Source organism: Bemisia tabaci, chromosome 1 (assembly GCF_918797505.1).
Source record: "Bemisia tabaci chromosome 1, PGI_BMITA_v3".
Lineage (NCBI taxonomy): Eukaryota > Metazoa > Arthropoda > Insecta > Hemiptera > Aleyrodidae > Bemisia > Bemisia tabaci.
This window is the reverse complement of record NC_092793.1, coordinates 61,801,780-61,828,381: the sequence shown is the minus strand read 5'-3', so window position 1 is coordinate 61,828,381 and position 26,602 is coordinate 61,801,780. Positions and strand designations below refer to the sequence as shown.

At 41.4% G+C, this 26,602-nt stretch overlaps 1 protein-coding gene across 2 annotated transcripts in view; it reads left to right on the top strand.

Annotated features, from left to right (window-relative positions):
- Ntan1 (N-terminal amidohydrolase 1) overlaps positions 1-26,602 on the top strand; it is a 103,898-nt gene that overhangs the window by 5,827 nt on the left and 71,469 nt on the right. The window contains exon 2 of one of the 2 annotated variants that reach the window (XM_072304943.1): positions 9,803-9,910. The exons of the other annotated variant lie outside the window; for it this stretch is intronic. The gene's annotated coding sequence lies outside the window, so the exon portion shown is untranslated. The remainder of the gene's footprint in view (positions 1-9,802; positions 9,911-26,602) is intronic. 2 annotated transcript variants of the gene reach the window in all.

The following is a 26,602-nucleotide window of genomic DNA, read 5'->3' as shown; positions in this document are numbered from 1 at the left end:
AAATTCTATGATTTTGCTTTTTGAAGATAGGTAAAGTGTCCTCTTTCGCAGCTAGGGACCCCAGCAGAGGGGACTAAAGAGAGAAGAAGAGGGATAAGATGAAAGAGAGCTATTTCATTCGAGAATGGCTTTCTTTCAAGAACTCGCACGTAGGTACCAGGTAGTTAAGATTTTGCAATGCTGCTAATTTCTACTTTCCATTTTTATTGACATTTAGGTACCCATGTATTTTTAAAAACAAAGCTTAATCATGCCGCCGCCCCCTCCCCCCTCTTCCAAAAAAAAAAAGAATAAATAATAAAATAATAAATTACCGCAATAATCCAAAACCCACTGAAGGCTCCAAGCTTGACTCTAAACCAAATTAAGTAGCCTCTTCTCCCACTTTCACTCTAGTTCATGGTCACGTTTCATTATTGACCAAAAATATAAATTTTAAATACAAATGTCAAACTTCTTTTCTCAAAAGTATGCATGTATGAGCCGCTTTTACGGCGCGCTAGGGCGCTCTGCGACGCCTATTCTCCTCAGGAATCTGTCATGGTAGAGATCCTCCGGAAGTTACCAACCTAAATATAATTTTTTACCTATTTTAAAAATGTCGCGATAACGAAAATTATCACAACTATTTTAAAGCTTTCCCCCATTTCCTCCATTTTTACGAGGTTTCCCCTAGGTATTTCACGCGGCCTGGCCGGTTGCGAGGTCAGGAATTATATTAAAAATTACATAAAAACACAAACAATGATACATGCAAATCGATGTACTCTCTCCGCATTTGATTCATTGAAATGTTTTCACGTTCAACTACAATCAGCCGAACTTTGTATCTCAACTTACTTACGTGTCGGTCTACTAAGTGCTCGAATTCATCTTAATCAGAGATTTTAACTTTGAAGAATATCATTTCTGTGTCAACACAATAAAGTGGTGCAAAAAAAGACCCATCTTGTGGCAAGTCTTAGAAAGATCTCAAGTCGTGAGGCAGTTTTAAAAGGAGCAATCCCCCCTCCCCCTCTCTTCCTCTGTACTATCCAAAAGTGGGGCGAATTGCTCATATTGCTGTTAAATCCACCTTCTTTTCCGTGATCCAAATCGGACATTTATCGCGCTCAAGGCAGAATGCCGAATGGCGGTGTAAACGGTCGGCGCTGTGAAACTGTTTACATCCCTGCGTGCATATCCGATCCGTGGCGAAACACGTTTCAAATCCCTGCGCCCCCCCCCCCCCCCCCTCCATGTGAAATCTTCATTCGTCGGGTCTTCTAAAAGAGGAAAGTCCTCGGGCCGGGTCCCATTTACCCTGGTGTAAAAGAAAGAAGTTTGGAGTGTAGGTGCCCAGGGCCATGGGCGAAGGGCTTCAGCGACTCAGAATCAGCGTAACGGGTACGGTAGGTTTGTGGTATGCGAATGCGTCCCAGGATGGTGGGGGGGGGGGGGTCTCCGAGGATGGGGGAGGCTAGTGGACTCCGCTGCTGTGAGGATGCAATCGTTGTAGATTCATTTGTTGTGCGCTGTTAACTGTGGGTTCTCTCCATCGTGGCGCAGCGTCGCGACGCCGCACTATGGTCCGAATAGCCGGTTTAAGCGGCATTAAATCAGATACGTATGTTTAAACCTCGCAACATGAGTTTTCAGGGGTTTTTAGGGTCGCTGAGTGCAAAAATGCTAATATTCTTCAGGAAAAATCCATTTTTAACATTTTTATACTTTGTATAACTGTGGTAATAATTTGTTCAAAAACCTTAAATTGAGGTCAATAATCTGAGTCGAAGCGGTGGAGCAATTGGCATAGCGTCTCTCTTATCTTCTTGATGTCCCGGGTTCGATTCTCGATAGAATTTTTTTTTTTTTTTTTTTTTTTTTTTTTTATAAGTTTAAAAATTAATTTTACATTGGATGGACTATAAGAAGCTAAAAGTAGAGCCTCGTCAAACACTACTATCAAGGGAACTTGAAAAAGACAGCTCAGGATAATACTTCTACGTTTCATGGCTCCAGAGGCCTACTTTCAAGTCCCACCGATCAGCCGTTTGAACTTGTTTTCGTCTGCCAAGCGAAACTTAAGCTTAAATATATCCATTTTGATAGATTATTTGTTTGAAACATGGGTAAACGTAAAAAAAAAAACGTTTACGGGACCTCAAAGTGGCTTCCTAAGACAATTTCATTGCTCGGGAGCCTTACTTTCAAGTCCCACCGATCAACCGTTTAGACTTGTTTTCGTCTGCCAAGCTAAACTTATGCTAACATATATCTACACTGATAGATTATATGTTTGAAACACTTAAAACGTCAAAAAAAAAACTTTTACGGGGCCTCAAAGTAGCCTCTCGAGGCGATTCTTTGCTGTTCTTGAGCACAAAGTTTCAATTGGTCCCCATCAACCCCATCAACTCGTATTCTTCTGCCTGGGCAGATTTAGGCTCTAATGCATTCGATTTGCTAGAATATGACAATGGAACATGATAAAAGTCATCGTCAATGGCATATGATAGCTAATTGTAGTAAGTGATAAGAAACGCGAAAACGTCATTTTTCATGAGAAATAACTTGAGGCTATGGTGGACTATGGTTCTGCCACTAGACTAAAAGATAGTCTAGAGTCATGACAATAACTTCCGAGTAAAATTACGAGGTGCTCAGAGGTGCTAAGTATATTTTTTGGGTCCTACTTCTGCGATTTTACTGATAAAACTGACTTTGTCTAAGGGTTAATCTAGAGCATTAGATATGATAAAAAAGAATAGTTTCAGCATAAAACATTTTAAACTTATCTTGTATTTTGTGAATCAAGTGCCCAAACACTTTCAGGTACGGTGAAACGACGAAAACAAGCCCTTAAACACAGCACTGCCGCTCGGTAACTGGAATCGCACTCATAAAGTGCTCCGCGCGCCGCACTTCCCAGGCTTGTCACATCTTTATTAGTGCTTTAATCGAAGTGAAATTTTACAGGAGTCTTCTCTACAGTATGTACTATCGATCTACTTCTTAAAATCTAACTTTTTCCAAACTTCACTTTTTCGATTTATTGCCGCTTAAACCGGCTATTCGGACCATAGTGCGCCGCGCCGGACGTCGGCCAACTTTTAGACTTTCTACCCGCTTCTTATTAGCTCCGATTTCCAGTTCCTGATTCCAGCCCACGGTGTTGCCTATCTACCTGAAAACGGAGGTTATGCTAAGTTCCGGAATCCAGGCATCCAGTCAATAGGCATACCCACATAATTTTTTGAGAATGTGCTGAATGCAAAAATCCTGTATTTCTGCGGACTTTCTTGAGTTTAAATACCAGAATATTTAAGCCCCTCCAAAATGAAGTGAACAAGATCCGCTGAGCAGCTTTTTCCAAAATTTTGTGAAAATTCGTGATCATTTTTCAAAACGAGAATTGATGATCCTTTTTAAAGCGAGAGTGAGCTTAGGAGCATTTTTGAATCTCAACTCCTCTCGATTCATTTTTACCGAGGATACTCCTATTGATTGTATAAACATGATTTGATAGTACCTAAACCTATATGAATAATCAATTAAACATTTCTGGATTTAAGCACATGTTTTAAAACATTCCCGAATGCGGCAGCACTGTGTGGTCTATTACGTATTTGTACGCAACATTTGACCAAAACTCTTTTGAAAGAAATCAAGAAGTAAGTACGTCCCGAGTGGACAGTGCAAATTATTTTTCTGTATTCCTTTTGGACTTGGGTACCTCAGAATCTATCTCAAAGTCTTCATCGGTCAAATCTTGTGTGGGTGCGCACGAATACCTATATGCAGCGTGATTAGTGTAAGACCGAAATTAAAACGAACCCTAACAAGACCCAGTCACTTCAGCAAACGTATCCCATGAATGTTATGACATGGTCACTAGGGTCAATCTCAAATAATGGGCTGGGGCTGAGGCTATCGAGTTCCCGTTCCATGACCCACCCGTTGCTCTTGTCTCACCTTCCCTGAGTGCTCGGATCTCATCCCACCCGACCCGCTTCCTGCATCGTCCATGCCCGTGAAAAGCTTAAGAGTGATGCAAACTCGTTTCTTGAACCCTCTAATGAGTCGAAGGGGTGCGAAGAAGTCGAGCGTCTCTCTCTACCTCCCCGGCAAGAGCTATAACACCCCAGAGTGTCTATCCAGTCCTCATGAAGTTTAAACGTTTCCCGTGAGTCCAGGAACACTCAGGTCGTCCACCAGGGGTGCAGAAAATTACCGATCTTGCGATCCTCGAATAACGTCAGACGTAATGCAAATTTTGAGTTGTGAGGCTATTTTCATCAGATGTGACCTTACGACCCCCCCCCCCCCCCCCCCGTTTTCTTGCTCTTCTCTCCGAAAAACGTGGGGCATGTCGAACATTTAGCACATATCCAACATTTTTGCGTGAAAATTGGGCACTCAAAATAGGACATTTCGCCGTGAGGTAAAGTTAAAAATGCCTCGTGAGCCAAAAACGTCGAATCGCGGATCTTTTCAAGCGCGGTATGCATATATCGTGCTTCATGGTCTGGTTGTCTAACTCCGCGCCTGATACAGTTGTCTTTATTATACATACTTCTTTTAATCTTGGTTGATTTAACTGCTTAATTCTTATTTTTCCTTCATTTTTCTGAATTTCACTGGGGGAAAAGAGAGAAGAAGAGGAAACAAAGAAACCTTGCAAATATTTGCTGTTGAGGCAAGGCAAAAATGTTCCATGTGGAGAGCGAGCAGGCATCCCGCTTTCCTCCCCCCCCCCCCCCCTTCGGATGTTTTAAATATCTTTTTTACAAAAGGTGATACTAAACAATGAGCATCTATGAAAACATCCTGTTCCCACTATTTAGAGCCTATTAACTATTAACAGCCATGTCAAGGGAATCTGTCCCTACTATGCATGGCTTATGCATGACTTATACAGGGTCATCCAAAAGTCCCTTCCACCCCCTCTAACTTTTTACCTAATTGAGGTAAAGATTTGAAACTTGGGGGATATTCCTAGGTCAAAGGGAGCTACTTTTTGGCCCCCCTAAAATTTTCAGGGGGGCCCCCCTTGGGGGGCCAACGGCCCCAAACTTTTAATTTTCAAATGGGAAGACCCCCTTTGTGATAGCTCGTTCGAAAGAGCATAAAAAAAGAAAACTTTTCGCGCAAACCCGAAGTCAATATCTCAAACCGTTTCAAAATGGCGGCCGGTTAAAGTTCAAAATGGCCGAAAATTCAAACCGGTTATTTGTCGATGGATTTGCGCGAAAATCGGTATGTATGGGTATTTTGACACGAGAAAAACGAATTTGACGTTAGGTTTTCAAAAAAACCGAAATTTTTAAAATGGCTGCCGGTTAAAGTTCAAAATGACAAAAAATTGATTTTTTTTAGAAATCTAAGTTCAAATTTGTTTATCTTATGCCAAAATACTCTCAAATTCCAAGTTTTAGGCAAATCCATCAGCAAAAAACCGAGGTGACAATTTTCGGCCATTTTAAACTTTAACCGGCGGCCATTTTGGAAATTTCGGTTTTTTTGAAAATCTAACGTCAAATTCGTTTTTCTCGTGTCAAAATACCCCTACATACCGATTTTCGCGCAAATCCATCGACAAATAACCGGTTTGAATTTTCGGCCATTTTGAACTTTAACCGGCCGCCATTTTGAAACGGTTTGAGATATTGACTTCGGGTTTGCGCGAAAAGTTTTCTTTTTTTATGCTCTTTCGAACAAGCTATCACAAAGGGGGTCTTCCCATTTGAAAATTAAAAGTTGGGGGCCGTTGCCCCCCCAAGGGGGGCCCCCCTGAAAATTTTAGGGGGCCCAAAAAGTAGCTCCCTTTGACCTAGGAATATCCCCCAAGTTTCAAATCTTTACCTCAATTAGGTAAAAAGTTAGAGGGGGTGGAAGGGACTTTTGGATCACCCTGTATGTATGTATATATATAGTAGGTACATATGATGCGTTTTAAGTAGGATTACGGTACGTTTATTGCTATAACTCAGGAACCGCTCGGCGGCCCACAATGAAAGTTTGGAAAATGCTTTAAGATAATGTAAGGATCACCTGCAAAGAAAATCAAAATTTTAAAAAATGCCCTTTTTGAAAAATTCAAATTTGAAAATTCAAAATTTTCCAAAAATTTTCAAATTTTTTTTTCAATTTTTTTTTTAAAAGAAGAACCTCTAGGCTTCAAAACAAGACCTAGTTCAAGTTTTTCCAATGAACCGTTGAAAAGTAACAGCCGTTCAAAGTTTTATCGGTCATAAAAAAACTCAATTTTTTCCAAACTTTGAGATTCCGTATAAAATTAACGGATCGACCAAATGACCTAAAATTTGGGGAATATTTCTTTTTCAATCGGAACTTGCAGCACACCAAGTTTGAACATGATCTGAGAGGTCAAGTTTCAAAACCTCGTTAAGTTGACATGGAATGACCCAATGTCTAAACGTTCCTTTCAACACTCAGAAAGTTTCAAAGGATGTAAAAGTAAGAAATTTAAATGATTCATTAAGAAAAATTTTTTCTCTCCCATAAGAAAAGCATTGTATCCGTGCTTTTTCGCTTTTGCGGCAGTAATGCTGACGTCACGAGCCAATGGATGGGGCATGATGAGGCTTACCCCGAGCGGGGGGGAATCTGTGCAATGACTGACCTATATGGATGGATCTTGAGCTACTTGAGCATAAGACCCATCAAGGTGGAAAGTCAACGTTTTCATACAGCGGAAAAACCAATTTGGGCCAAAGCTATCCTTAAGAGTATGAGGTCAAAAGTTTTCAGTTGCACTATTAATTAATTGTATTAGCGGTTGAAACGGAGCGGTTTCGAAACTTGCCATAGCGACAGCTAACCGTATCAACGTTTTTCGATTTCTTAAATTCGAGGTAACTATATCGGATGGTAATTCTGAAAAAATCTGTAAGGGTCCATTTTCGGAACTTCAGAGTGTAGTCTCATTTTAATTTTTTCCAACTTAGGTGCTCTTTTTGCCCGACTATCTTAACTATGAATAACACTGGCGGCATTTTCAAACGAACCTCGCCCCCTTCTCTGAAAATGATTCTAATGATAAGCATCCTGCGATAGCCCTCCAAAACCGTCACTATCCTCTTATCCGAAAATGAGAGCCTTTGAGAGGGGCTTCCGACGGCTCGTAAAGTGAAAAAACATTTTAAGTTAACTGACGGGTCCTTGCCTCGTCGTATCTGTCGTTAGACTTTCCCCGTGAGCGGTGACCCGTTCTACCGTGCTAAGGAAGAACGCCGTATTAGCATTCAGGCGGCGCCATATTTCTTTCAATAAGAAACGAATTTGTCGGGAAAATTCACAACATTTTTTCTCAAATTTCTCAAACAGTTTCGTTCGCAGTTCAATATAAAATATCTAAAAATTTCAAGGAAAAATATGCATAACCTTCCTCAAAAATACATGTTTTATTTGGGAAAATTTGGCAACTCACGAATGTTCATACGGCGTTCTTCCTTAGCTTGGCAGCGTTGCTGCTGCAGATGTGGTCTCTGCCCCGCTCCGCACAGGCACCGACCTTTGCCGCAGGCTCCAGCTGGGCTTGATTAATTACCACTCACGTCGATTATCGTCACGTTGAAATCTCGTCCCTCTGACGTAAGGGCGTATCTCAATTTTCGAATTAGCCCCAGAAAGCATGGATTTTTATGTGAAATGGGGCTCACTTGGAAATTGACACACACCTTTACATTAGAGGGATGACGAAATGTGCTATTTTCACCCCTATCTGATGGATACCTGCCACACTCAGGGCCGGGGTCTTCCCGACTAGTCCGGTAAAGAAGCTGATGGACCCGGAACAAATTGCAACAAAAGGTCTCTATACATCGATGGACGCAGAAAAATCACCTGAATTCGAATTTGTCCAGCTCACCGCGCTAAGTCGTGTTCTTAAGTCCCAAAACCCCTAAAAACCCCCCAAAAATTGAAAAATTTTAAACTTCCTGTAAAAACTTTAAAATTGCACCAAAATGGCATATGGTTACATCAATGATTGCAAAAGAAGACCTGAGTCGAAAAATTGCATACATCAGACGTCGATGCCGAGAATTTCACACACGTATATCGACATCCTCCTTACCCTTATCTCATCGTTCCATTTATACAGGGTGTCCCAGAAGTCCGTACCTCCCCTGGTAACTGTTGAACAGTTAGAGATAGAAAAACGAACCTCTGGGAATTTTTCTATCCCAAAGGAGACCATATTCTAGAGGAGTCAATTTTTTTTTTTTTTTTTTTTTTCAAATGGTAACCCCTATCTTGTGATACATCATTGGAAAGAACATTAAAAACTAAGAATTTGGTGGAAATTGCAGATCAATATCTTAATTTTTGACCGAGTTATGATCGGTCCAAGGACAAATTTGACCTATTTTCAAAAAATCATAACTCCGGTTCAAATTATCGTAGTGAAAAAAATAAAGCGGGAAAATTTCGCAAATTGTAAGCACTTTCAAACACACACACAGAAATCACCTCAAACTAATTTTACGGGGGGGGGGGGGGGGTGCGGACTCCCAAATACGTCAGTTTAAAGGTCATACGATTTTCCTGCGATTTGAGCCAATTTCCCCTAGATTTGCCTCTACATTATCTCAGTAAGGTCACAATCAGTTCAACATTGCGTTTTCAAGCCCCCAAATTTCGAGCAGAGGTTACAAAAAACGCTAATTAAGGTGATTAAATTTGATCGTTTAAATTTCGTTTTTTTTTACATCTTCTCGAAATTTGGGGGCTTGAAAACGCAATGTTGAACTGATTGTGACCTTACTGAGATAATGTAGAGGCAAATCTAGGGGAAATTGGCTCAAATCGCAGGAAAATCGTATGACCTTTAAACTGACGTATTTGGGAGTCCGCACCCCCCCCCCCCCCCCCCGTAAAATTAGTTTGAGGTGATTTCTGTGTGTGTGTTTGAAAGTGCTTACAATTTGCGAAATTTTCCCGCTTTATTTTTTTCACTACGATAATTTGAACCGGAGTTATGATTTTTTGAAAATAGGTCAAATTTGTCCTTGGACCGATCATAACTCGGTCAAAAATTAAGATATTGATCTGCAATTTCCACCGAATTCTTAGTTTTTAATGTTCTTTCCAATGATGTATCACAAGATAGGGGTTACCATTTGAAAAAAAAAAAAAAAAAAAAAAAATTGACTCCTCTAGAATATGGTCTCCTTTGGGATAGAAAAATTCCCAGAGGTTCGTTTTTCTATCTCTAACCGTTCAACAGTTACCAGGGGAGGTACGGACTTCTGGGACATCCTGTATAAGAGGAACGATGAGATAAGGGTAAGGAGGATGTCGATATACGTGTGTGAAATTATTTTAATAATTATAAAGGAGATTTAATGCCTTAAAGCAAAATGAAACGTTATGGAAACCATAAAACGTTCTTCATGATGTAGAACTTTGATGCAGCGTTGCAGCCGATTTCGGCCGTGCGAGTCTCCGACTTCAAGTGCTCCTATCTTCCGCTGAAACAATCACTAGTCCAAAAACTAAGAGTGATTCTAGTAGCATTCTTTGTCTACTTTAATTTTGGTGATACCAATTTCGCCGAAAAACCGTTAAGAAAAAAGATATTTGAGAGAACCGCAAAAATAGCGAAAAATTTCCCGCTATTTTCAGCGCGCTCTGGCGGATGATATACGCATGTTATCTTAACTTTGGTACATGATTATAATCCAAAATTGTATGTACTTTCATTCTGCAAATAACTCCTTTTGCCGCCCGACGCACAAGGAACGAGTTATTAACGATTTTTAGTCAAAAAATGAGATTTGGCAACGTTTTTTTCCAGATGGCGGCTTTAGCGGCAAAAATCGAAGGCAGAAAAGTTCAGATCCAGTTTCAGCGCTGAAAAATACATAGGAAACATATTCCAGAAAGTTTTCGCAAAAATTTTCAGGTAAAATTGAGTGGAGCGGTTGCGTGAAATAGACCGCCACGGAAAATGCCCTTGGAGACCGTAACTTTGACAACGCCGCGGAGCCGTCTCGTTACGCCCTAGGGACAAGTTTGATACATGGAATTGTAGCATTTTGAATCTACTTTCATTTGGGCGGATACTCTTACCTTCTAAAATTGCCGGAAAAAAAGTTATAAGCAAAAAAACCTTAAAAAAATGAAATTTTGAACATTTTGGGATTTTTTTGGCAACCTTGTAGTGGTCATATTTTTCATCAAAAAAATTTCGGATCGGGTTGAAAATGTCCGTAATTTTATCTAATTTTAGGCAGGTTCTTACATACTTACTCAAAACATTAGCGGTTTTTGCGATATTAGCCGAAAAACGAGAGAAAATCGCCGATTTTTGGCTGTTTTTTTTTCGATATTGGGAGTGGGGGGGGGGGGGGGTTCCCCATAAAGTGCCCATGTCGCAAATTTGGATTCTCGTTGAGGACCCTCTATGGATGAGAAATCAGGTGAGAAAAAAAGTTCCGCTCTTAGAACCGCATAAAATCCCCATATGACTGGACTATAAAGTTGCACCAAGTTTGAATGGGCTAAGTACACTCAGACGCTCCTCTCTCCGCGACGCACATCTCGTGTGTGGTGTTTCAAAATTTCCGCTCCCATTTGATTTAGTCCTAGGAGGAGGAACCAAAATTCCGCTGGAAATTTTCACAGAATTTTCTTCGTACGCGGCAGAAAACCCGGGAAGTTCTCTACACGGAGGAAAAAACTTCGTGCATGGGACCCGAAGTTGAGGTCATACGGATCTCTGAAGTTTTCTGATCATCGCATCCGAAAACTTGAGGTCGAGTTGCCGAAGTTCGGGTCAGACATCGAGGCACTTTGGTATGTATCGGAGTACTTCGGATGTGTGACCTGAACCCTTTGGTATGTATCGAATTGCCTCAGTTGTCCGACCCGAACTTCGGCAGCTGGACCTCAAGTTTATAGTTACGTGATCCGATAGCTTCAGAGATCCATATGACTCAACATCGGGTCCCATGCACGAAGTTTTTTTCTCCGTGTAGAAATGAAGTTGGGTATTCTCTAATTTAGAAAATGAGAAAATCATAACTGGAGTCCTACTTACAGCGTCGCAAATCGAGGTAGCTTTGTTGCAGTTACATACCGTCGATTTAGCGGATTGTAGCCGGTGAAGTTTGAACACTGATTTTTGAGTTTGGTAATCTAATGGCGTTGAGGTTTGATATTATTATACAGGGTTGCCACTGTCAGGGAATACCGGGAAGTGTCACGGAATTTTAAAAGTCAGGAAAAATCGGGAAATGTCAGGGATAATTACGAAAATTTCAGGGGAAAATCGTCAAATCACCTTCATTTGCTTCCTCGAGTGGGTTTGACGTTTTGAGCAACAAATTTTGCCTGAAAATAATTTCCACCTATATCTTTTTAAAAATCTGGCATTTGTTGTATTGTCAGAGAATTTCACTATGATGTGTAAGGGAAATGAGGGGAATATCGGGTAATTAAATTTTCCAAATTCCGTGGGAACCCTGATAATATTCCCTGGGTCGTCCAGGAAGGCGCTTTCCTCGGGCATTAGTCCAACGGCAGACCCTCTAGCACTGCCAATGAAGGCACTCCAGTGGGAGCGGAGATCCAGAACTTTGGTATCTGCCGGGCAGAGGGGCCGGAGGTGGAAGGCGGAAGGGGGAACGTGGGGTCGGCTTGATGCTCATGCCCACGGCGTGGTGTCTGTGGTTGGGGTGGGGAGCGAGGATTGTGAAACCACACCACTCAATGAGGTCAGTTAAAAGTTGAACCTAAATCTGAATGTGTGCTGCGCTGAGACCGTAGCCATGCTTGGGTTCTTGGAAGTTGGACTGACGGTAGTGCCCGCGTTGGCCGTGCTTGTGCCGATGCCGTTAGCGCGTGCACCCCGACTTGAGCTCTGAGTCCGACCACCGCTACCTCCACCTCCGCCTCTGATCTGATATCCCATTTTCCCGATGTCGAGGCTGAGGACGCGGATCCCACCGGTAGGGGTGCCAGTCGCCTCACCAGCACACCTCGTCGTCGCTCCCATCAACCCGGCCACAGGCCTCGTCACATATCGAACCCAGTGCAGTAGAAAGCAGCCGGGTGTTGGTGCATTTCACTGCCTCTAATCTCATACAACTTCTCTTATTTTCCAAAAAAAAAAGGCTCAAAGTTTTACAGGGCGGGAAGGGGGAATCAGACGTGATTGGAAATATCGGTTGGGGCTATAAGACTGTTAAGTCATTCCATGCGAGTTCATCCAATGAATTTTCATGACCAGACTAGTTTTCGATGAAACTTGGTATCACAAAATTCCAGCTTTTTACGACCAATAGAAGTGGAAGTTACGGGGGCTGACCGGCGGTAAACAAGGAGCTTTAATCTGCACTGTTCTTTGATTCTGATCAATTGGAATTAGTCTGATATGTGTATTTGAGTCCGCACATATGTGTTCACTGATATGTGTTCCGACATGAACAATAACAGTTGCACAAGTTGACAAAGTTAAGTGTCCTGGCGTGTCATTTTTCATCCGAATCGTCAAAACAGTCCAATTTCCCATGTGTCTCATTGAAATTTCTTAAAAATATCAGTTTCTTCCAGCAATTCAAACTAAAAATAGATCTCATCCAGTAAGTTCATCCATCTGCGTGCGTAATGTTTTTGTTTGTTTGTTGTTGTGTAAGACGTTTTTGATCGTTGTGCCTCATCCGTAGATACGAGCTTTTTTTTTGCAATCCAACGCATGTAGATCGATCACGTTGGTACCATGTTTTCCAATGTGCGTCGTGATGCCAATGCTTTTCGAACACCTGTGTGTACCTGTGTGTAAGAGCCAACTCCTAGAGGTGCACACATGCCTCCAAACCGATAAGACCAGGTCCACTTTCGCAGAAATGGCTAAAGAGGTTCAGTAACCGGCGGAAAAAATTGGGGGATAGAATCTCAAAGAAGACGACCCATACGTAGATTGAACTACCTCAAAATAACGTCTTAAAAGTCCGAGGGTATTTTCCTCCTTGAGTAAGGTAACTCTGTTGACTTCTTACTTCGCGACCACGGACAGCAATACAACTAATTCTTGATTTTCAGTACAGAGAAGTACATATTTTCGTGTGGATAAAGGCTTCTTTTTGTTCTCCTACCTGCTTGAGAGGCTAATTGTAAGTATACGATGTTTGGTTGGGAGAGGTGGGAGAACCTACAACTAAATGCGTTTAGGAATAGATCGTGGAGTGAACTGCAAACATTTCAGAAGGATAACTGAGGGGAGGGGGGGGGGGAGGGTGAACTCCTTTCAAGGTACTTTAAGTGGAGGGAGTTTGGCTCGTAGTATCAATAGGGTAAGAAATGGTCGTGTTCGGAAAAATTGGATTAATGAAACATCAGGGACTTGAAGGACATTTTGAATTCGGACAAGGACACACGACATTAGGGTCGGGCTCTAGAGTCGCTATTAGGATAGATGGGATTAGCCCTTGTGGGCTAGTTGAAGTTTCCAAAAACAAAGAAAAAACCTGCATGCAATCTACTTATTTTCCGTTGAAAAAACTCCTAGGTCCAGGTGGCTTTAACGTTCCGGAAATCATATTTTCGCTCGGATCAATGCGGAAGTTGCTCGCAGCGTATTTTCTGTAATGGTCATGTAGGTGAAGATCTGGATGCACCCCGACACGAACAGGTGAGGAAAGTAGACTGGACACCGCGGCGCGAGCTATCTCCGATCAGAGCTGTTCATAAGTCGGAGACGGATTTTCGAAACATTCATGCCCTCCACCCTCCATCGCGATATGAATTCATATTTTTTTTTTAAAAACAATTATGAGGTTGTGACGTGCGTCCGGAGGTGACTCGTGGTCGTTGGTTTATCGGGCCATCTCTTCACCCATGTTCCACGGCGACAATCGCCTTTCTGTCGTCGTCGGATAGAGCATATGCAGATGGACGTGTCGCGTTACAATTTCGATAATTCACGGCGGAAATATAAGTCTGGAGGCCTAACTGGGGGGAGGGGGAGGAGCTGTGCTGTGGAGCCCATGAATAAATGTATGGTTAATTTTGATCTGTTGACCTCCCATCAGGTATCTTTTCATTTTGTGCGAGTCCCAACGCCCGAGCGAGAATAGGAACGGAAATGATACACCGCCGCGTCGCGTCATCGCCGTGCTGGCTTGGCGCTCAAAGATTACGTAGCACGCTATCAACGATTACGGTGTCAACAAACACTTTTTTTAAGTTTTTGTCGACACCATGATCATCCAAAAATAAAAAATTCTGACTCTTATGAAAGATGATCGCGGTGTCAACGATCACGACGTCAACGAAACTTAAAACTTCCCTCTATTTCATCTTTCAAACTTCAAGTTTTGTTTTTCTTGTGTTATTTTCTCCAACCTAACCTTACTTAATACGTAACCTATAGTCTAACCGAACCTAAACTAACAACCTTACCCAATTTTATCTTACAAGACCTAACCCACTTTCACAGAACTTAGCTTTCCCCGACCTTACCCTACCTAACTTTAACCTTACCTACCTAATCTAACCGTGCATGTCCTGACCTAAACTAACCTGATCTAACTGTATGTGACTCAAAGCTCTCCTGTACACTTAATTGCTTAATTTTACTGATAAGGAGGATATTTTTTTGTTTGCGTTGACACCATGATCAGGGCCCATTTTTGCACTTTACTGTCCGAGCACGACGTCAACAACTGTTGACTCCATGATCAGATGTTGGGTTTGTTGACACCATGATCGTTGACACCATGCAACGTTACCCGCCCAGGTAGCTGCCTTTTAGCGAGGAAGGTGAACTCGTAATTGAATGCGTGGAAGTTCAGGCGATTTTGATTTAATTGACGTGCTCATGGGTACAGCACCATCAAAACAATGCAGGCAACTCATCATTACGCCATGAAAGTCGTTACTTTCAAGTCGATGAAGCTTCCTCGATTCAACCGCGTCTTAAATGCGTATCGAAACCAGGGTGTCTACAAGTCCGGAAACAGTACTGATTTTTCAAGGGCGGTCCGGAAGTTCTGAAGAAGTACGGAAATTTTGTAAGAAGGTCCAGAATTTTTTTCATTTTTGTCGCAATTTGAGCGGGAAATTCAAATATTTGAAATTTTTCGAATTTCGTCAGTTGAAGATATCGAAAAAGTACTGAATTTTTCTGTTGAGGAGGCACTGAATTTCTTGGGAATATACTGAAAATGTACTGTAAAAGAACTGATTTTTGGCCAGCCTGTTGTAGTAGACACCCTGGAAACACTCGTATCAAGGTGATTCTATGTGATCTAGGGACGAGTTCCGCCATTACGCTGTGCTGCCTCACGATTTACGTCTTTAAGAAGCAATAACTATCGCATTGTACAAGATAATGCAAGAAAGTGATACATGACGCGTATCAGCATAAATACTGAGTAGCATGACATCAAATGTGTGTAGACTAATTGTAAATTTATACCTGAAACCACGATAGCGAACGTCGCCCATTGACTGAATGTGTATGAGAGAGGCATTATAGCGGTGTCTCTCTTACACATTGAGTCAATGGGCGATGTCCGTTATCGTAGTTTCAGGTATAAAACAATGAATCTACACACATTTGGTGTCATTCTACTCAGTATTAATGCTATTACACGTTATGGATCAGTTTCTTGCATTAACTTGTGCGTAACGATAATTATTGCTTCTCAAAGACAAGACACAAATCGTATAGCAGCGCAACGTAGTGGCAAATCTCGTCCCTAGACCACATAGAATCACCTTAGGGTAACTAGTGGATAATCGACAAAGAGAGTATCGATAGGAAATCTCTTATTTTATTTTTAATCAGGCGAATTGTCGCGATCGGATACGATCGATGTGAACCCCGAAAGAAGCTGCTCGTATCATCAGGGCTGCAAAGGTCAGGGAATTTGAAAACAACTTTGCAAGTCAGGGAATATTTTTCTGAGTCAGGGAAATTCTCAGGGCTTCAGGGGTGCAGAAACTTCCCAACCACGCGACCGGCCGTTCGCGTGAAATGGGGGTACCCATGTGAGGACGAAGAAATTGGGGGAACCTTGGGAGTTTTTTTTTTTTTTTTTTTTAAAGGTACAGGGGGAACTTGACTGTTGAGTGTGCTACTTTGAGGGAACCTAACTGTCAAGCGCGCTGTGTTAAGGGAACTCAACTGTGGATCGCGTTACTTTATGTGTCGGGCAAAATTCTGCGAGAACTTAAAATGGAGGATACCTAAATTTATTTTGGGGGAATCTTTGGAAGTTTCTGCACCCCGGCTGGACTTTGGCTCAACAGCTAAAACCTCCTTTTTACGCCAGCGCCGCACGTCATCGTTGCTGAGTTTTGGACTATAACAGATGAAATCTAACTATATTTTATTTAGCATTTGAAATGCCTTTAATTATTGTACTAATAATTATCATGACTTGAAGGTATCAACCAGAACGAGTGGAATCAATACTATTTAAAGTTATAATAACAGTACTAACTTCTTTACCTTTTATTATTAGTTTAATAAATAATATAAAAAATTTGAGCTTCTGAACTATGCAATTTATTGATGTAAATAAATGAGAATGTATGAGGTTAATGATGATTTTTATAATAAAGATATCTACAATATTTTTACATTTATGATTACCAAAGGTTCATGTAGAGTCACTGGTACAAAGATCAATAATTTTATCATCAATACTTTTAAAATTGGGTTCACATGGATTCATTCGAACAACAACCGTCAACTCAAAATTAAAGCAAGAACTAAAATAAATTATTATATCCATTAGAATTAAAGCAACTGAAAGCATTACTATAATTATAAAAAATAATAAATTAATTAGGTTAATTATTACTAATAAGCATTAATAAGGGAGAAGAAGAGATGGAAGAATATATACAGGGTGGCCCATACCTACCGTACCAGGCCTTTTTTTGGTTAATTGGGGTCGTTCGAAGTCCAGGATCGCGGGAATGAATCCCAGGGAATCGACCCCAAGGAGCCCGAATTTGAGGGTCCCGTTTTCCTCAGAGACTTTTCTGATGGGCCATAGGGGTGACCTCCACACCGGGTAAATTTGGAAGTTCCGAGTCCCCCTGTGCCCCATCAGAAAAGTATCTGAGGACAGCGGGATCCTCAAATTTGGATTCCTTGGGGTCGATTACCCACGAATACACATGTTTTCTGAGTCTCGACGTCAATTTAACGAACTTGAATTTTTTTGAAAGGGGCTCTGTCCCCCACCTTTAGGGGTCAGTATTTTGGACATGAATGGGCCGATTTAGGATTTCTTGGTGTCGATTTGAGCTAAAATTTTCCGTACATTCTGATTCCGATGAAATAATTTCAAAATTTTGACATTAACCCTGACTTTTGAAGTACAGACCCCCCTTTTACCCCCCAAGGGCCGCCAGGGGGGCTCTGGGACCATGAAATTCGGACTCCTTTGGGTCGATTCCCTATTCATTCCCGCGATCCTGGACTTCGAACGACCCAAATTAACCGAAAAAAAGGCCTGGCACGGTAGGTCTGGGCCACCCTGTATAAGTACCATTATTAAGAGGAAAGAATGTATGTAATAATATTTAAGTGCGGTACTAACAAAACAGCACTTAAATGTATTAAAGTAATAAATGTAAGGAAAATATTTAACAACTATTAGCAAGAGAGAAGAGATAGAAGAATATATATTTTAAGAACCATCAGTAACAGAGATGAAGGGGTCTTGGCGTGATGGCCGAAGGACGAGTGACTTTTCATTGGACACCAGACAAGGCACGAAATTAAGCAGTCTGATACATGTTTCTTAACAAAAATTTAACGTAGAGCACGATTCGTGCAACAAGAATTACTGATATTGACTCCAAACTGAGATATTCAATGTTTCTTGACACGTGAATCCAAACCTCCCGCTCATGAAAACACAATGGTCTACGCACGTCAGATCGTAAGCTAAACTTTACCGTGGCAGTCTCTGCGATACGCGTAGCAAATTGTTTATTTTTTGAACAATAAAGGGCGGGAAATTAACAACGTTTGATGAAGAAGCCCGCCAAAACCGTTGTAAAGCGCGATATTGTGTTTCTTGTGATCGGCCAATTCAAATTTCCCGTAACCGTTGTCAAATTAAAACGTCAATATCTTAGGTGGGAGTTAATGTCAGTAATTTTTAATGCAAGAATCGTGTTCCACGTGAAATTCTGAATATGCTTCAAGTATCAGAATGCTAATATTCGTACCTTGTCTAGTGGTCCATTGCAGCGAAATGCCCAGTAAGTAAGTAACTTATACTCGATTCTCCTCGCAGAAAAATATTTTGATATCCATGACGTTGATATAAGTTGCAGAAGTCAGAATTCAGCACCATACTCACGTTCATGTCTGAATTCGTTCATATCTGTATGGGGGTCATTTAAGTACAAGTTTCAAATTCATACATACAAGAAATTTCGGTGCTTCAAAGTTTGCATCGTTGATTTTAATCTCTATTCATTAATCTTTTAGTATATTTTACGAAGGAAACATGTCAGACCTGGACCAATGCAATGGGCATCGATCATGGGTTGTACATTACGAATATGGGTTAGTTAGTGAACTAATTTTATTAGAGGCATTCAGCATCTTGCAGGCATTCAGCAAAAGATGGTCCCCTTTGAAATAGGAACATTCCCAATATTTCAGTTTTCTATCTCGAACCGTTCAAAAGTTAGAGGAGGGGGGGGGGGGCTGGACTTTTGAAACACCCTGTATATATCATATACTAGCCGCTCCACTGTGGGCCAGAGGTGCCGGTTGCGCGAGAATAATTGATATCTCGGCTAAATCCGAACGAATATCACTAAGTTTTGATTTACGGGGGTTTTTTGAGTTGTTGAACTCGAATTCGATATTAGATTTTTTCAAAAATCACAGGAAAAGTAAGTTATGAGGATTTACGCTAGTCCAGTGATGATTCCTTTTTACGAGCAATCTCACTGAGATTAGGAACCATTTTAACGCTGGAGAAACTTTCAAAAACAAAATTGAGAACTTGGGTGTGACCAAGAAGAGTCTGGAAAACGATCTAATATCGTTAAAATTAGAAGTATAAGAGACGAGAATGTTCACCTAGGAACGCTTTACATGTAAATTTTTTTTTTTTTTTTTTTTTTTTTGTCACTGTCTCCTCGTATTATTGGTTCTTGTGGGTTACCACGTTTAAGTGAAAATAATTTTGTAAAGTAATGCCCTCCATGTTTTGATGTTATTCTACGTTTTGCTGTTGTAAGCTATCAAGTATCACGTCAGAGGATCAAATAAGCATTCTATGAATTTTTGTTTAGCGGCGTTTGGCATGAGAATGGACAACATTTACTTACAACGTTTATTGGAAATGACGGTCAGCTGAATAGTATCTATTTACCTCTCTCGCATTTGGTGCAACATTCTTGGACTTCAATAAGTTCCGCCCAAATGTTTACCAACTATCACCTGAGCTCAAAATTCAGAAATTTAAATAATAATAAAAAAAAGAAAAAGAAAAAAAAGTTTAATATCAAATCAGATCTAAATTCAAATATCCACGGACTTGCCGTCGATTGAGCTAGTCAACAATAGCAGCTTCTAGTGCGATTGAAATTGTCAATACATTTGAGAAGCACGAAAACCGTAGGCGAGTTGCTGTGATGGTCTGGTATGTGAAAAGACACAATTACATTCAGGAAACCAAACGTCATAAGTGAAGCAGCAGGACAAAATTTGCCTTAAGGTGAACAGTACCATGGGTTAAAAGGGTTAGTTCTGCATTAGTTGGCACAAAGTTATTACTGAAAAATTCCTGCATTTGACCGCTTTGCAGCATTTAAAAGTCCGAGGGAGAAACACAAGTTTCCCAAGTAAATAGCAGTTAAAGTTTGTCTGCACAGTTGCGTATCTTGAGGAACGATCCACCTGAAACGCCTACATTATTAATAACGTAAATCATGGCTCTAGAGATTGACCCAATGCCCTTCAGAATATTACATTAGGAATTATCATCATTAAAAACTGAAGTAGTGTGGGGTTTTTTTACCCTCAAACTGTTTTCTGATGTACTAAACAATAACAGCTTTCATTTAAAGGCGCATTTTGTCCTGCTGCGTCACATATAGTACCCGTATGGTAGTATTAATAATTTCTCTTACGGAAAAGAAGAAAAATATGAAAGACAGAATGACAGACAGATTTATAATATCGTCTCATCTGAGAACCTTTTTTGTATTTATTAAATACGAATAATGTGGCAACCATGGAAAAATTGCGCACCCTCAGAAGCGTAGCATCTCAATTTAATAATATTATTACTATTCACTCGGAAGAATTTATTTACTGTACGATATCTGAGGTCATATATGTGAACATGAACTTAATCCTATTTTTGATGAGTCGACTTTTCTTTTAAAAAAATTAAAAAAATAGGTTTCCCGCAGTTTCCCGCAGCAAAGCTGTAGTGCAAATGAATGTCGAGGAATTTAAAGAAAAAGTATCTGGCCCTAAAACTCTAAAGAAACATAAAGAAAAAACTGCAGAAAGCTTTTTCGATGGAATTTTAAGATTTATTAGGCACATTTTCTAACAAGCTTTTTGGACAGTGAAAAGTGCGCAATGGAAAAAGTGTAAACGTCAAATGCAAGCTCTTTCTTAGGAGAAGAAGTCCTAGTGAACAAATTTTTACCCCGCGCAGCCGCTGAACCGTGATAAGGCCTTACACGGTTGCGGTTCAGGACGCGCTACTATACAGGGTTATTCAAAAGTTACGCACCACTGGCCATAACTTTAGTTCTAATTATGATATCGATTTGCGGTTTGTGGCGTCCTTCCTCATATCGATGGGGAAACTTTTTGAGGTACTTTCCAGTTCTTCACCCCCCCCCCAGGGGGCGGGGGGGGGGCGGGGGGCAACTCAAAAATTTCAAATGGCAACCCCCATCATGTGATACATCGTTAGAAAGAGCATGAAAAAAGAAAATTTTTGGCGCAAACCGGAAGTCGATCTGACCCCCCTGTCAAAAGTTAGGGGGGTCCAAAGGTTATTTAGGGGGTCCGTACCTTCATTTTTTAGATTAGCTTCGGCGGCTCTTGGACATACCGTTTCTCTTTTCAAAGAGTCCTCGAATACTCCAAGTCTGATATCGAAGTCTTCATATTGCCCCCGGGCCACCGCAGTCCTCCCGTAGGGGGGAGGGGGGGGGTGGGCCTGATACAATGAAACATTGCATTAAAATGCGAAAAGTCACGGAAGAGCTTCAAACTTAGCATCAAATCCGAGTGGAACTTCTTGCCAATGTTAACGCAAACGCAGCCTGCGACTTTAAAGTGAGTTTTCAAAACTCTCAGCCCCCTGCCCCCCCTCATTTTTGGTTGCAGAGCGGGTAAAAACCGGGAAATTCACTCCAAATAATGCCCGAAACTATTGTCCAACTTGAGGAGGACTCTTGAAACGTTGCGATCAGTCGGAGAATTGAAATACAAGGACTGTCACCCCCTTAAAGTACGGAAACATCCAAAAAACCCCCGCTCATCATCACTACAATACTGGACACTCATAAAAACGGTATTTTTCGCGTAAAACGGGCCTCCCTGGCCCACAGTGCGCTCTGAACGCGCTTTGCGCGTCCGTCACGGCTAGCCAAGGGGCTTCGCCCCCTGGACCCCCGATCACTCGCTACGCGAGTGGCATTCGGCTCGCTCCTCGAGCCATTTTTCTGATTAGTTGGACATTTGATCACCAGGTTGTATACATTTTGGAGACTCTCAAGACAAAAATGGTTTTGCCACAGAACCTTCTTACCGAAACGTCCCACCATCTGAACATTAATAAATGGACTGAGTTAAGCAGAAAGGAACCAACCCACATTTTGGAAAAAATTGAGTTATGAGTGGTTTTGAACTCGACCACTGCTCTACTATCTATCGCCAAAAATTCAAAGTTTTTGTTGGAGCAAATTTTGCAGAAACAGAATTTGAAGTTTATCTTTTACATTGAGTCTTATGCAGGAGACAAACTTTAAACCCTCTTTTTCTCGGTTCGATCCCGATGTGGCTTGGTTCCTTTCTGTTTAACTCCGTCCAAATATATGGAGATGAGGCAATGAGGGGGATCGATCGTTTCTTCAAAAACTTACTTGACTGGGACGCCAGTCCCATCGTGTAGAAGGAAGTGACAACCGTGCATCTCCTTCCGCGATTTGACTCGCTAAAGTAGTAAAAGTTCATATTTACTTCTTGAGAAGATTATCGATGGCGCAGGGGTCTAAAAAACTGCTTAACGATACTATAGTTCGAGTTCCGAATCGGTATGAGCCCACTCGTGTTTTTTCTTATACTTTCATTACATATAAATTTCTCTGATGTTTCTGTTTTATTCTCTCTGATTGCATAAGTAGTTATGTCCTCATTTCATTTCCTATCCCGTTCATTTTTTCTTCTTTGGTAGCATCTGTATCCATTTACAATTATTATTTTAAAATAGTCTACCCTTGTATGTACCTATACATTTAAAGCTTCAAACGCAACCTTTTTGTTTTAATGAAATTTCCCGCTAAATCATGGGTTTTCCCAGGAAGACAGCCTCTCGTCCCTCCCAGACTTTACCGTCGCCAGATAAATTCCTTTTTCACGACTTTTTCCAGTTTAAATCCATGTAAAATATTCACATTAATAGCACAATCTGGCAACCACTCGAGTGATATAGAAAAAGGTGGAGTCGCTCAAAAGTGATAATCATTGACATAAACTTTAAAGGACTTCACCTCATTCCACCTTTAACTCGAGTCTGATAAGTTGCCAGATTGTGCAATAAGTGTGAATATTTTACATGGGTTTGAACTGGGAAAAGTGCTGAAACAGCAACTTGTAACAGTAGAGTCTGGGAGGGACGAGAGGCTGCCTTCTAGGGAAAAGTCATGATTCAGCCGAAAATGTCGTTGAATCAATTTGATTCCGTTTGAAGCATCTATTGTCTTTAAGCATACGCGGAAAATCTCTCATGGCTTAAGATGTGTACTGCTATGTTACCTATGTAGCAGTAGCAGGTAAGTGAATCGAAGGTTTGCTCCTTTGTTACAGACTATCCAAAAGCGACGAAACGCTCCATCCCGTTTCGTTTCAGTCTTGACGTGAAGTTTGAAATAAATGCCGATTTGTTCAATCGATTCTTATCGGTCCAATCGCTCCCGGCCAGAGGGAGATTGGATAAATGAGAGCGGTATGAAAATCTTCTCATTTTTTGGGTCGTTCTTATATGTGTCGACGCGGGCGTAAGAGACCGCTAAGCGCCCTCGGGGGGTTGGGCCGCGTAGCGGCCAGGGAGCATAGCTCCCTAGTTACCTTATACTCGATGTGCGATGTTTATTGACACCCCATTACTTCCCGATACGCTTGGTGCAGTAGCGATGATGGTAGCAAGTTACCAACCCTGTTTGGAACCCCGTACAGACAAAAGCCGGCTCTAAAATACGATGTAGTATGTCATAGTCTAAATCAACACTGGTTCGACCTGTAAGACTTGATCAAATGAGCAGCCACTGCAATACGCGTGTTGTTTATCAACCCTGAAATTGAATAAAATGTACCCAATCCTAGCTCAATTTACCTGTCCGATCAATTTCGCTCTTCATGATGTGAGAAGAGAATCTAAGCAAGAAGACAATGAATTTGCCTCCAGCGAAGAAGCAAAAAAGGGTTATTTTTCATCGGGCTCATTAGTATGAACTCCTTCAAACCGTCGGGTTCTTAATGCTTCCTCTCTTCCGTCCCCTTCTCCTCAACCGCATGCGTTGTTTAACACGCGAAGCTCATCAGGAAACTCTTTTTCTTTTTCATAGTCTCAAAAATAATTCGTGGGCACAGGTCGGCTGTTTTGTGCGTTTTCAACGAAGCAAGTAACAAATTATGTGACGGCTAGATTTTGAAACATATTTCTATTTGATTTTTACTTTTATTTCATTTTAATTAGATAGTTATTTATTTATTTTATTTAAAATACATATATGGACAAAGTTTTACCAAGGCAACTGAACAGACGTGAACTTGAGGAATTCTATGGATTCCCAAAAAACTCAATATTCATCATATTTTAATGACTTCTGACTTTTGCGGCGAAAGATTATTAATTTGTTAGGTCTCAAAATTCTTGTCACAGTATCACTATCGTCATTATCTCAAAGGAAAACCTATGAATAGTATTTCGCGAAATTTGCAGCCATTTTTCTTCATCGCAAACAGAAAATTGAACTGCCATCCTAAGTGATAACGCTCATTTACAACACTGAAAAAAAACTCCAGCCATACCCATGGGCTGTATACACATACCCTCCGCGTTCCGGGCTCAGAGGCCCAGCTTAAGAATGCAACGCATGCGGTTGAGGAGAAGGGGACGGAAGAGAGGAAGCATTAAGAGGTTCGGGGCTTAACTCCGGAGGATATGGATTCGATCGACATGAATCGATCGAAAAATGGAAACGTGAATCGATCGACATGAATCGATCGACACCGATTCAATCGACAAATTGTTAAAAAACCGGTGTCGATTCGATCGACATGAATCAATCGACACCGATTCGATCGACAAATTTATAAAAAAACCGGTGTCGATTCGATCGACATGAATCGATCGAAAAATGAAAACGTGATTCGATCGACATGAATCGATCGACACCGATTCGATCGACAGTTAATTTAAAAACACCCGTATCGATTCGATCGACAAGAATGGATCGAAAAATGAAAACGTGAATCGATCGACGTGAATCGATCGACGCCGATTCGATCGACAACCGTGAATCAATCGACAAACCCCTGAATCGATCGACAAACCCGTGAGTGGATCGACAAACCCGTGAGTGGATCGACAAACCCGTGAATCGATCGGCAAATCCGTGAGTCGATCGACAAACCCGTGACTCGATCGACAAACCCTTGAGTCGATCGAATCGGTGTCGATCAATTCACGTTTTCATTTTTCGATCCATTCATGTCGATCGAATCGACACGGGTGTTTTTAAATTAACATGTCGATCGAATCGGTGTCGATCGATTCATGTCGATCGAATCACGTTTTCATTTTTCGATCGATTCAGTCGATCGAATCGACACCAGTTTTTTATCAATTTGTCGATCGAATCGGTGTCGATCGATTCATGTCGATCGATTCACGTTTTCATTTTTCGATCGATTGATGTCGATCGAATCGACACTGGTTTTTTATCAATTTGTCGATCGAATCGGTGTCGATCGATTCATGTCGATCGATTCACGTTTTCATTTTTCGATCGATTGATGTCGATCGAATCGACACCGGTTTTTTAACAATTTGCCGATTGAATCGGTGTCGATCGATTCACGTTTTCATTTTTCGATCGAATCATGTCGATCGAATCCATACCCTACCCTCCCTTAACTCCCGGAGCAATCGAAGCTACGACTGCAGCACCCGGAACTTTTGGCCTCAGAGTCCGGAACGGACTGTATAGACCGTAACTTTTTTCAGCGTGGAGATTTTGAAACGTTGCATTAGAGACACGTGTCTTTCAACTTTCGCCGTGGAGATTCAAGTTGGCCAGAGCGGAGTGAGCGGGTTTGTGCATTTTTAAAGGCGTTTGGCAAGACGGTTGCATGCCTTTCATCAGAGCTGCATGGTCCGCAGTGGCCGCGTCACTGTCGTCATTCATCGTTTCGCTTACGTAGTATTCTCATTGATATGCCCGATCGCCCGGGCTTTTTATTCGCCTCGCTACGATCTAAATGACTGTTATCACTACTCCCAGTTCTGATGATACATCGCCCGGCGCGCGGCCGGCGTGGCGTCACTGCGCGTCGGTTTCATGAGCTCGTGGCTCATTTTAGTCAATCAGATCACCAACTTGTGGCGCCCAGTGTGCTCCCCCTCCCCCTCTCTGTCAGTTCTTGCCGAGGGTCTTGCTGTCAAAAAACTGATAGTGCGTCTAGAATTTGCACAATGGAACTTTAGGGCAGCATTTAGCGGAAGGGGAGCTTTTTTCCGGGAAAGGGGATACAGTTCGTCGAAATAGTGTTCGTTGAACGTAACTGGAAACTGAACACTGAAACTGGGTACACAAAGACTAATTTGATCGCGTTTAGCAGAAATTAACCAAGCCACGTCAGCTACCTATTGACAAATTTATAGGGGCAATTTAATTTTTGAAAAGAGAACGTTTGTGCAAATTCCAAAGTAAATGTATAAGGAATTTGCTTCGTACTATGTAAACCATTCTCTGAATTTTGCCCAAAAATCTGCACAGCAATATCCATGTAAAAAATTAAATTGTCCAGTTAAAGGCAATAGCTGATGTGACTTGGGGCCTTTCTGCTTAACGCGGTCCAATCTGAACCGTTCCACTCACGATCACTAAGTTTTAGGGAGGATGGTTATCTATAATGGGTCAGTTGCGCTAGTCACAGAATCATGTTTCGATATTTGATTCTTGTAGATTAGCTAAAAATAATAAGACCCGTCTAAAGAGCAACTCTTTACGTTCAATATTAACCGAGATATCCTGATTTGTAAAGTAGTGACGCCCCTGGTTTCTCCCTCCTTGCTTTTATTCGAGTTACACGTTGAGTAACCAGAGCAAAGTGTTTCTCTGACTGACGAAAGCA